A 9,261-nucleotide genomic window follows, 5' to 3' on the forward strand; every position below is an offset into this window, starting at 1 on the left:
GCTAGAGCTTGAGTATTTCATTGAACTCCCTTATGCTTTTTATTCTAATCAATTTAAAGGTCTTCAAAGTAGTCTCTGAACTTGCAGCCTTGTCTGACCACTGATTTGCAGCCGATTCTGACCACCAGCTGTAGGCAAACTGTTTTGCTGGGGGTGACTTTGCATTCTCTGATTCTGCCATAGTGCCGATGTTATGTAGTCCAATCTCGCCTACATTCTTACCCATGGGTTCGGACCCGAACCTCTGCTCCGATTCTGCCAATCTCTAGCTCGAAGTCTTTCAATTGGCTGGGCTAAGAAGGTATCCCATGCTGCACTGCTCCCTTTCCCAGATCTCATTTGCCGCTCGTATATCTCTGACGTGGTCTCGCTCTTGGCTGTGGCTAAGTATCACTTTTGTCTTTGACAGTTTTTTGCTTCAAAAAAAGCTATTTCATAGCTGTGTGTGTGTGTGTGTGTGTGTGTGTGTGTGTGTGTGTGTGTGTGTGTGTGTGTGTGTGTGTGTGTGTGTGTGTGTGTACTGGTCTAATATTTTGCAAATTTTTTTCTGGTATTGTCTTTTGTGGTGTCCCGCTAACTGTTTCCCCTACGGGCTTGGCCTGTTTCAGTTAGAGGACCTAGTCTGCCCCTTCTTCTGTGTTGCTTGTTAGTAGGTACCTATCCCTCTGGCTAGGATCGTTTAAATTTAGAGGATCTAGTCTTCCCCTTGTGCTCCTGTTGAGACCGATTAAGTTAGAGGTCTTCTATACGTGTCTGTTGGTTTTGCTTAGTTTTCGCGCTTTATATATTAACGGTTGATTGTTATTAACGGTTGGTGTTTCTCTCATGTCTAAGGATACGAAAGAGCATAAGCCCTTGGGTTTTAAGAAGTGTACTAAATGTGGTTATAAGATGCATATCACTGATGGGACACTCTGTGTTTATTGTCTGGGGGCTATTCACTTCCAGGAATCTTGTACTTTTTGCCATGCATTTAGCCTGCGTGTTAAGGAGGAGAAGAACAAACTAATTTTGAAAGGACTTTTGAAACCCTCCTTCGAGGAGGATTTTAGAAGGGCTTCTAGCTTCATGTCCTCTCCCTCTAAGGCTAAAACTTCTTGGGCAAAAAAGTGTTCTCCGGCTCCATCTGTATCCTTGGAGCCTCCAGAGAAAGTAGTGAAATCTACTGTGGCATCCTCGGCTCCACTGTCCTCTGAGCAGCAGGAAGTTAGTATATTGACTGAATCTGCTTCGACTCCAAGTCCCTTGGAGCCGATTGCGGAGGTGCTAGTTCAGAGCCGGTCTCCAGATTTTAGGCCGGTCTCTCCTCCTCGTAGGTCTCCTTCGGAGAGGAGGTCTAGATCTCCTTCCTTATCTTCTAGGTCCTCCAGAACTCTTTCAGATTTGGATGTAGATAGTGGTGCAGAGACTGCTCCAATCACCGGTACTGGCAAAATTGTTTTTAGCTCCAGCCCAGTCGGCTCCGGAGCCTGTCACCCAGCCAGCATCGATACTTCCTCCGATCAAATCTCCGCTTTTAGAGCCAGAGTGGTCAGCGCCGTCTGATGTCCCTAGGTCGGCTCAGATGGCCCATCCTAGCTTTTCGGCTCCGGCTTCAGCTCTGACCCTGTCTGCTCTGCCCACGGGGGTCCAGGACTCATGGTTCTTCGGTCGGACCTGAGGGGGAGGTCGCTTTTCGGCTCCTAGCCTCCCTCTCGGTGCTTCGGCACAGGGAAGCCTGACCCCTGCTTTGGCTTCGGACCTTGTCCCTTCTGCTCAGAGGTCTTCCGTGGCTGGTCGATCTTCAGAGCCGGGGTGACCAGCTTTTGAGGCAATGCAGAACACACTGGCCAGGTCCTCTGCGACATCATTCGGTGCTGACACTCTGTCCCCTCCAGCTCCAGTGCGGATCTCTGATCGCCCTCCATCTTTCGACAGCTGAGACCCGAGGCCTCAGGATACCCCCATGAGTGGTCCCCATATGTCTGAGGGCCCCTCAGTGTTTTTGCCTGAGGAGCCAACCAGAAAAAGAACGTGCAAGCGGAAACACATCGCCTCCCAAGATGAGCCCCTCATGTCAGACACCGACCTCTAGGAATCTGAGGGGTCCCCCAAGTCATCCTCTGAGGATTTATCTTTGACATCCTGGAAATTTTGAAGCAGAGGGGTGACTGGCCCTCCAAAGCTCCCTCCGAGGAGGAGTCTGTGTTCCTGAAGGCCTTTGGGGCTCAGCCCTCCGCCTCCTGAGTATCTCCACCCTTTGACTAGCTTTTAGATCTGGTTTGTTGAAGGGTGTGGGAAACCCCTGACTCTGTGGAACCAGTCTCCAGGAGACCCAACAAATTCTTGTCTGCCCCCTCTGGCAAAGAGCTTCTATCCAAGGGAGTTCCTGTAGATGTCATGGTGGTGGCAGCGGCCTCCAAGAAGGAACTGGCTGAGACTTCGTCTACCATCCATCCTTCTAACAAGGAGTGTAGGACCATGGACCGGTACGGGAAGCGTACGTTTTCTTCAGCGGCCTTTACACTGCGGTCACTGAATTACTTATCTCATTTTACATGGCTCCAAAGAGATCTCCTGAAAGAGCTTGGAGATACTCTACAGGGTAACGTTTCTGATGCGGTGGCTCAGAAGGACAATGCTCTGATGTCTACCCTCAACTCTATTGCTAACTCCTCCATGAGGCTGATCTCTTATGCAGCCGAAGGAGTGGGTAGGGCAGCAAGTTCGGGAGTTGCTCTTAGGAGACGCTCCTGGATGTGCCTCTGTAATTTTGCGGAGGCCTTCAAGTCTACGTTCACCAACGCCCCGTTTGATGGTTCCTCCTTATTCGAAACCAAGGTGAAGGACACTCTCTCACTAGGTGCGAGCAAGAGGGAAAAACTGTCTGCTGTGGGAGTCTGTTTTTCCCTACCCTCCAGGCCTTATCCCAAGACCCAGAGGGATGGGAAGATGTGGTTCAAAAATCGCAGAGGATTTTTCATGATGCACAAGGTGAGTCCCCCTCCAGAGGCAGGGGAGGGGGCGGTAATTCTGGTAGACGCCACCCTAGGGGCAGAGGAGGCCTGCATAACCAGGGAGTCCGCAATTTTTTTCGTGGTTCCTACTAGCGCTCCTGATGGGAGGCCCGACTGTGCATTTCCGGAGCCAATCAGGGGTCATATTTCACTATACCCAGAGACCTGGTAAAGTATAACTCAGGACCAATGGGTATTAAAAATAGTTTCCGGAGGATATCGCATTCCCTTCTCTTCAGCTCCCCCTCCGATCAAAAAAATCCCAGATGTTCCATCCAAATAAAGGGATTCCACAGCTTTAGAGGTTTTAAAGCTGCTAGAAAAAGGAGCCATCCAGCCTGTCCCCTCAGACCAGATCGGGTTAGGGACTTGCTCCAGATTATTTTTGGTGCCGAAAAGGACAGGGGACCTGAGACCCATTTTGGATCTCAGCAGGTTGAACACCCATGTAAAGAAGTCCAAGTTCCGAATGGTCACGTTGCAATCCATTCTCCCATTGTTGGGAAAAGTGTGGATGTGCTCCATCGACCTCAAGGATGCTTACTACCATATAAAGATGGACAGGGCATCCAGAAGTCATCTACGCTTCTGGCTGGGAGCCAGTCATTTTCAATTTCGCACCCTGCCCTTTGGTCTCACCACAGCCCCCAGGGTGTTCACCAAATGCATGGCAGTGGTAACAGCTCACTTGAGATGTCAGGGATTCAAAGCGTTTCTGTACCTGGACGACTGGCTCCTTTCTGCCACCTCCAGGCATCTACTCCTACAAACCAGAGACACCACGATCAAACTGTGTCAGCAGTTCAGCATCACTCTAAATTGGGAAAAGTCTGCCTTGTTATCCTCGCAGAGTGTCACCTTTATAGGCGCCGAGTTAGACACCGTGCTCATGAGGGAATTTACCAATAGAAAGGATTCAGAGTTTACAACAGCAGGTGTACGCGTTACTCCCTTTGAGCAGAGTGAAGGCAAGATTGATCCTCAAATTGTTGGAGAGGATGGCTGCTACAATTATGCTGGTTCCTTTGGCGAGGGTACACATGAGGCTCCTTCAGTGGCTATTCTTTGCTCACTGGTCTCTGCAACATCTTCCTCTTTCTCATCTCATAATAATCACAGACTGGTGCAAGCAGGATCTACACTAGTGGCTTCACACCAGCAACCTCAACGTGGGAAAATCATTCGTTCCGTTCCCTTCGGTTGCCACAGTGACCACTGACGCCTCCCAGATAGAGTGGAGGTGGGGCATTGTCTAGGCAGGACAGTCCAAGGCACATGGCAGGAACACGACATGCATCTGCATATCAATATCCTGGAAATGAGAGCAGTGCTACTAGCGTTGCAGGCACTTCAGAGCTTTCTTCCTCTCTGGACAATTGCGATCCACACAGACAATATGTTGGTGGTATGGTATCTAAACAAACCGGGAGGATCCAAGTCGTATCCCCTTTGCAGAGAGGCCATGCGAGTGTGGCAGTGGGCAGTGGCTTCCCAACATTTTCTTGTAGCAACGCACATTCCAGGGAAGTCCAATGTGATTGCAGACAGGTTGAGCAGAGCCATTCTGATGCCTCACGAGTGGTCCCTAAACAATCAGGTTGCAGAGCACATTTTCTGCAGGTGGGGTCAGCCGTGCTGCGATCTATTTGCCAGCCCCCTCAATACCAAATGCAGCAACTACTTCATCCTTATCCCCCCTCAGGGGGAGTCACCCGGGACGGTCTAGTTCACGATTGGCCCTCCGGTCTACTGTATGCCTTCCCTCCTGTTCCTCTGCTGACAAAGGTTATTCAGAAAGCGCAGTCTTTGGGAAGCCAAATGATTCTGATTGCTCCACACTGGCCTCGTCAGATTTGGTTTCCCTTTCTCCATCCTTACCTAGTGGACGCCCCCTGGATTCTGGACCCTCAACCAGATTTGCTGACTCATATGTCAGGGCAGCTCCAGCTCTCTCTTCAGACCATCCGGTTGACAGCCTGGCTCCTTCACTTCATCATTAGTCAGGCTTCATCATTTTTCGCCGGAAGTGGTTCATATTCTGTCTTCCTCCCATAAGCCTTCCACCAGAAAAATCTTTTCCAGTAAATGGAAGAGATTTTCCATCTGGGCTTATGCAAGACAGATTGATCCTTATACGGCTCCAATTTAGTCAGTCCTGGAGTTCCTCTCCATGCTTTTCAACCAAGGATCAGCGGCCGCAACTATTTAAGTCCAATTGGTGGCTATTTACACTTTTCATGTCGCTGATGAGCCTAGTCTCATGGCACATAGACTTTGTAATGCATTCCTGAAGAGCACTGTGTTGCTTCGTCCTCCAGTTTTTGAACCAGTTATGCCTTTGGACTTAAATTTTGTTCTACAATGTCTCACTTCATCCCCCTTTGAGCATGCAGCCACTTGTGATTTAAAATATTTGACTTGGAAGACCATCTTTTTAGTAGCCATCACTTCAGCCAGACGTGTCTCGGACCTTCAAGCCTTATCAGTTAGACCACCTGACTTCCTTTTTCATAAGGACAGGGTTTTTCTCCGACCAAACCCTTCCTTTTTACCGAAAGTGGCTTCTGTTAGTAATCTAAACCAATCCATTGAACTACCTGTATTCTTTCCAGAGTTCTCGAACAAGGCCGAATTTAGATTTCATCAGCTGGATATGCACAGACAATTACGGTTCTATTTGCATAGAACGAACGATCTCAGAAAATAAAATCAGTTTTGTCTCATTTTCAGAAAATGATTGGGTCTCCTGTTTTCTAAGTCACCTTGGAATGATTTTCCAGTGGTATTTCATTAATTTATGCTTCAGGTGGCAGGGATTTACCATTTTAAGTGAAGGCTCATTCTACCTGATCTGTGGCTACATCTACAGCCTTTTAGGCCAGGTTGTCTATGGATATTTGTCCTGCGGCTACATGGGCATCTCCTCCTACCTTTGTTACTCACTACAAGTTAGATTTGGTGTCCAGAGGCAGGTCTTCCTTTGGTTCCACAGTGCTCGGGAGTATTTTCCACTGAGCCTCCCAGGATTCAGGTGCTAGGGACGCTGTCCCACGGGTAAGAATATAGGCGAGATTGGACTACATAACATCAAGACGTTATGTACTCACCATAACGTTCGATGTATGTAGTCCATCTCGCCTCACATTCTTATACTCTCCCCTCCTTCCCTCTTCCTGGAGGACCTAGGGGTTGGGTATGGTTTCGAATTCCTTTCTGGTTAGTATGTTCCTTTATATGTTGTATGTGGAGGAGTGAATGATTAGCTCTCAGCAAACGAGATCTGGGGAAAGGGAGCAGTGCAGCATGGGATACCTTCTTAGCCCAGCCAATTGAAAGACTTTGAGGTAGAGTATGGCCGAGTCGGAACCGAGGTTCGGCTCCGAACCCACAGATAAGAATGTGAGGCGAGATGGACTACATACATTGAACATTATGGTGAGTACATAACTTCTTGCTTCTTTATTAGGAATAAGTGTACAGAAGTTATTTGTTGGCCATTCTTGTTTATGATGGTGTGTGTGCACGTGCTTCCATGTGTGTGCACGTGTGCGTGTCCTTCTCTTTTTCTGTTTCTCTGTCTCGTCACCCAATTCCAAGTTGTATCCTGGCAGTGAACAATCCTTAATTCATGTTTGGCAGGCTGATTGATTTTGAGACCTGCTTTCACTCAGCAGAGCTATCCCAGGTAACCCAAGCTAGACATATGGGCATCAGCTGACTTGTAGCTTACTGATTTCAGGGCTGTTTGGGTTTATAAACAAAAGGTAGTGAAGTGTTAAACTCAAAACAACTCTGCTGGGGTTTGACAGGCACACACTGTCAGTCGAGGCATGTAGATCACTCCCACTGCTAATATGGATCCCTAGTATAAGTCAGAGTTGGCTGGGATCTTAACATCATTATTACTGATAGATACCCATACCTGTTTTTGACAACCTTAGTCAATGTGACTACATGGGTGGCCATGGTGGTGCAGTGATTAGCGTTGTCACCTCACAGCAAGAGGTTCTCTGGTTCGATCCTTGGCTGGGGTGCCTTCTGTGCGGAGTCTGCATGTCCTCCCTGTGGTTGTGGGTTTCCTCCGGGTGCTCCGGTTTCCGCCCACATCCCAAAGACATGCTGTAGGTGGATTGGACACTCTAAATTGGCCCTAGGTGTGAGTGTGTGTGCCTTCTGTGGAAGGTTGGGTGCCGGGCTGGCCGCTCGACACCGTAAAACTCTGTCAGTCATGAGTGGACAGGTGATCCGCTGTGGCGACCCCTAACCGGGAAAAGCCGAAAGAAGAAGTCAATGTGACTATATCACCTTTTGACAGTTTTTACAACGCAGTCTGTAATTCATAAACTCTTACAGAATACTATGCATCACAGTTGCACAAAGTGGTTAAAGTTGTTGATTCATTTGTCCTCAACCGATGGGTCTTCAGATCCAACACAGGCCACTCTATAAACGTTTTGATCCAAGGCGGTGGCTCCTCCCCTTACCCATAACTCCCTTCAGTCTACCGATTTTCCTCTGATCTCATTTACTGCTTGAATACTAGAGACGTTGATCTCTTTGCTCAGTGTGTCGAAAGAGCCAGGTGTCGGATAAGTGACATTATTCATAGTTTTCAGTTCATGATTTTGTTCTTTAATGTCTTTGACTTTTCTGTCCTTTCCACTGTAAAAAATAAATACATTTTAAAAAAGGGACTTCTGCTTTCTCTTCTCTAATGTGAGAGTTTTTCTTTTTTTCTTCCCTAACTTCTGTATATAGCAGCTGTTTGTGTTTCTAGTATTGGTGTTTAGCTGTTACAGTTTGTAGTTAGTGATCTGTGGTGCAGTGTAAGATTGCTGCTTGTTGTTTTTTCTTGCAGTATTTTTGTAGTGGTTATGATGTCAGACAAGGTGTCCTGACTTAAAGAAGTAAATCTAATGTGGGTATAAGATCTTCACCCCATACCCACTCTAAATATGTATATTGCTAAGAGGATGCACATCTGGAGGAGGATTGGCTTGACCTGTTCTGCTTTTGGGACCAGAGCATTAACTGACTGGCCATCCAAGCACAACTTTAAGTGACTTCTTCCTTCCTCTGTGTAGAAAGGTAACTCCTCTCCATCTTCTTCCACTAAGAAAATTTCTGGTAAGGGCAAAGGGGAGAAATCTAAAGAGAAGGATGAAGAATAGCAGAAAGACCTCTTGGAAGTGTTCTCCTGATCCATCAGGGCTGTCATCACTGGCTCCAAAAGTGTCCAAACTCTTTGATTCATTATGACATCTGAGCCTATCAGAGGTAGGTCTCCACCTACTCCTTTTCCAGAACCCAGGTCCTCTTTGAAGCCTGTTAGCCCCAGGCTGCAATCTCTTTACAGGAACGATAATCTCTAAGGGTTTCAAGCATACCTGTCAGCTGTACAGATTTTTGCAGACTGTGCAGATTTTTGCCACACATTTTTGGTCCGTTTCTCACAAAAATTTTGATGTGAAGTTGTTCAATCTCGCCTTCATTCTTACTGATGGGTTCGGAGCCGATCCTCTGCTCTGAGTCGGCCAATTTGCAAAGCTCAAGGTCTCACCAAACAGCTCGAGGCCAAAGCCCTGTCCCACAATGCACCACTACATTCCCAGATCTAGTTTGCTGCTGCAACTGATAATGCGTTCTCTACAGCTCTTGCCATTGGAGAGGTAAGTTTACTGTTCTCAACAAATTTTTCCCTTGTAGTTACCACTTTTACTGGTTAGTTAGGTCTTTGAAAGTATTGTGCTTAGTACAGGTTATCCGCTTTTCGGATTTATATCCTTGTTCTGATTGTTTTATCTCTCTAGTTTTTTGGGCTTGGCCCTGTTTGTTCTGTTAGCCATTTGGCTTTATTGCCCTATCCTGAGCCGAGTTAGGCTTTTGCAGTTTCTGCAGTTTTCTTTTGGTTAGCCGGTTTGTCTCTTGACCACTTGGCTGTTTGTTTCCCTTAGCCTGTTAGGCTTTTTCTATTGACAGTCTTAGGAGTTTCATAGCAGCTGCCTTTGGATACTTATAGCCGGTTAGGCGCAGTTTCTTTTTTGACAAGTGTTGTATTTGCTGTCTTTACAATGTCTGAGATGGCAAAATTTAGGGTTCAAGCGATGCTCTAAATGTAGTCAAAAAATGTTGATTACTGATGGCAACTCCACATGTGTATATTGCTTAGATGAGGTCCATTTACAGGAGAGTTGTTCCATTTGTCATGGGTTCAACTCGAGTGTTAGCTGAAAAGAAATGTAAGCTAGTGGAGCGGGGTTTGATT

This window comes from Protopterus annectens, chromosome 13.part0 (genome assembly GCF_019279795.1).
Source record: "Protopterus annectens isolate FY-2018-M chromosome 13.part0, PAN1.0, whole genome shotgun sequence".
NCBI classification, from domain to species: Eukaryota; Metazoa; Chordata; order Ceratodontiformes; family Protopteridae; genus Protopterus; species Protopterus annectens.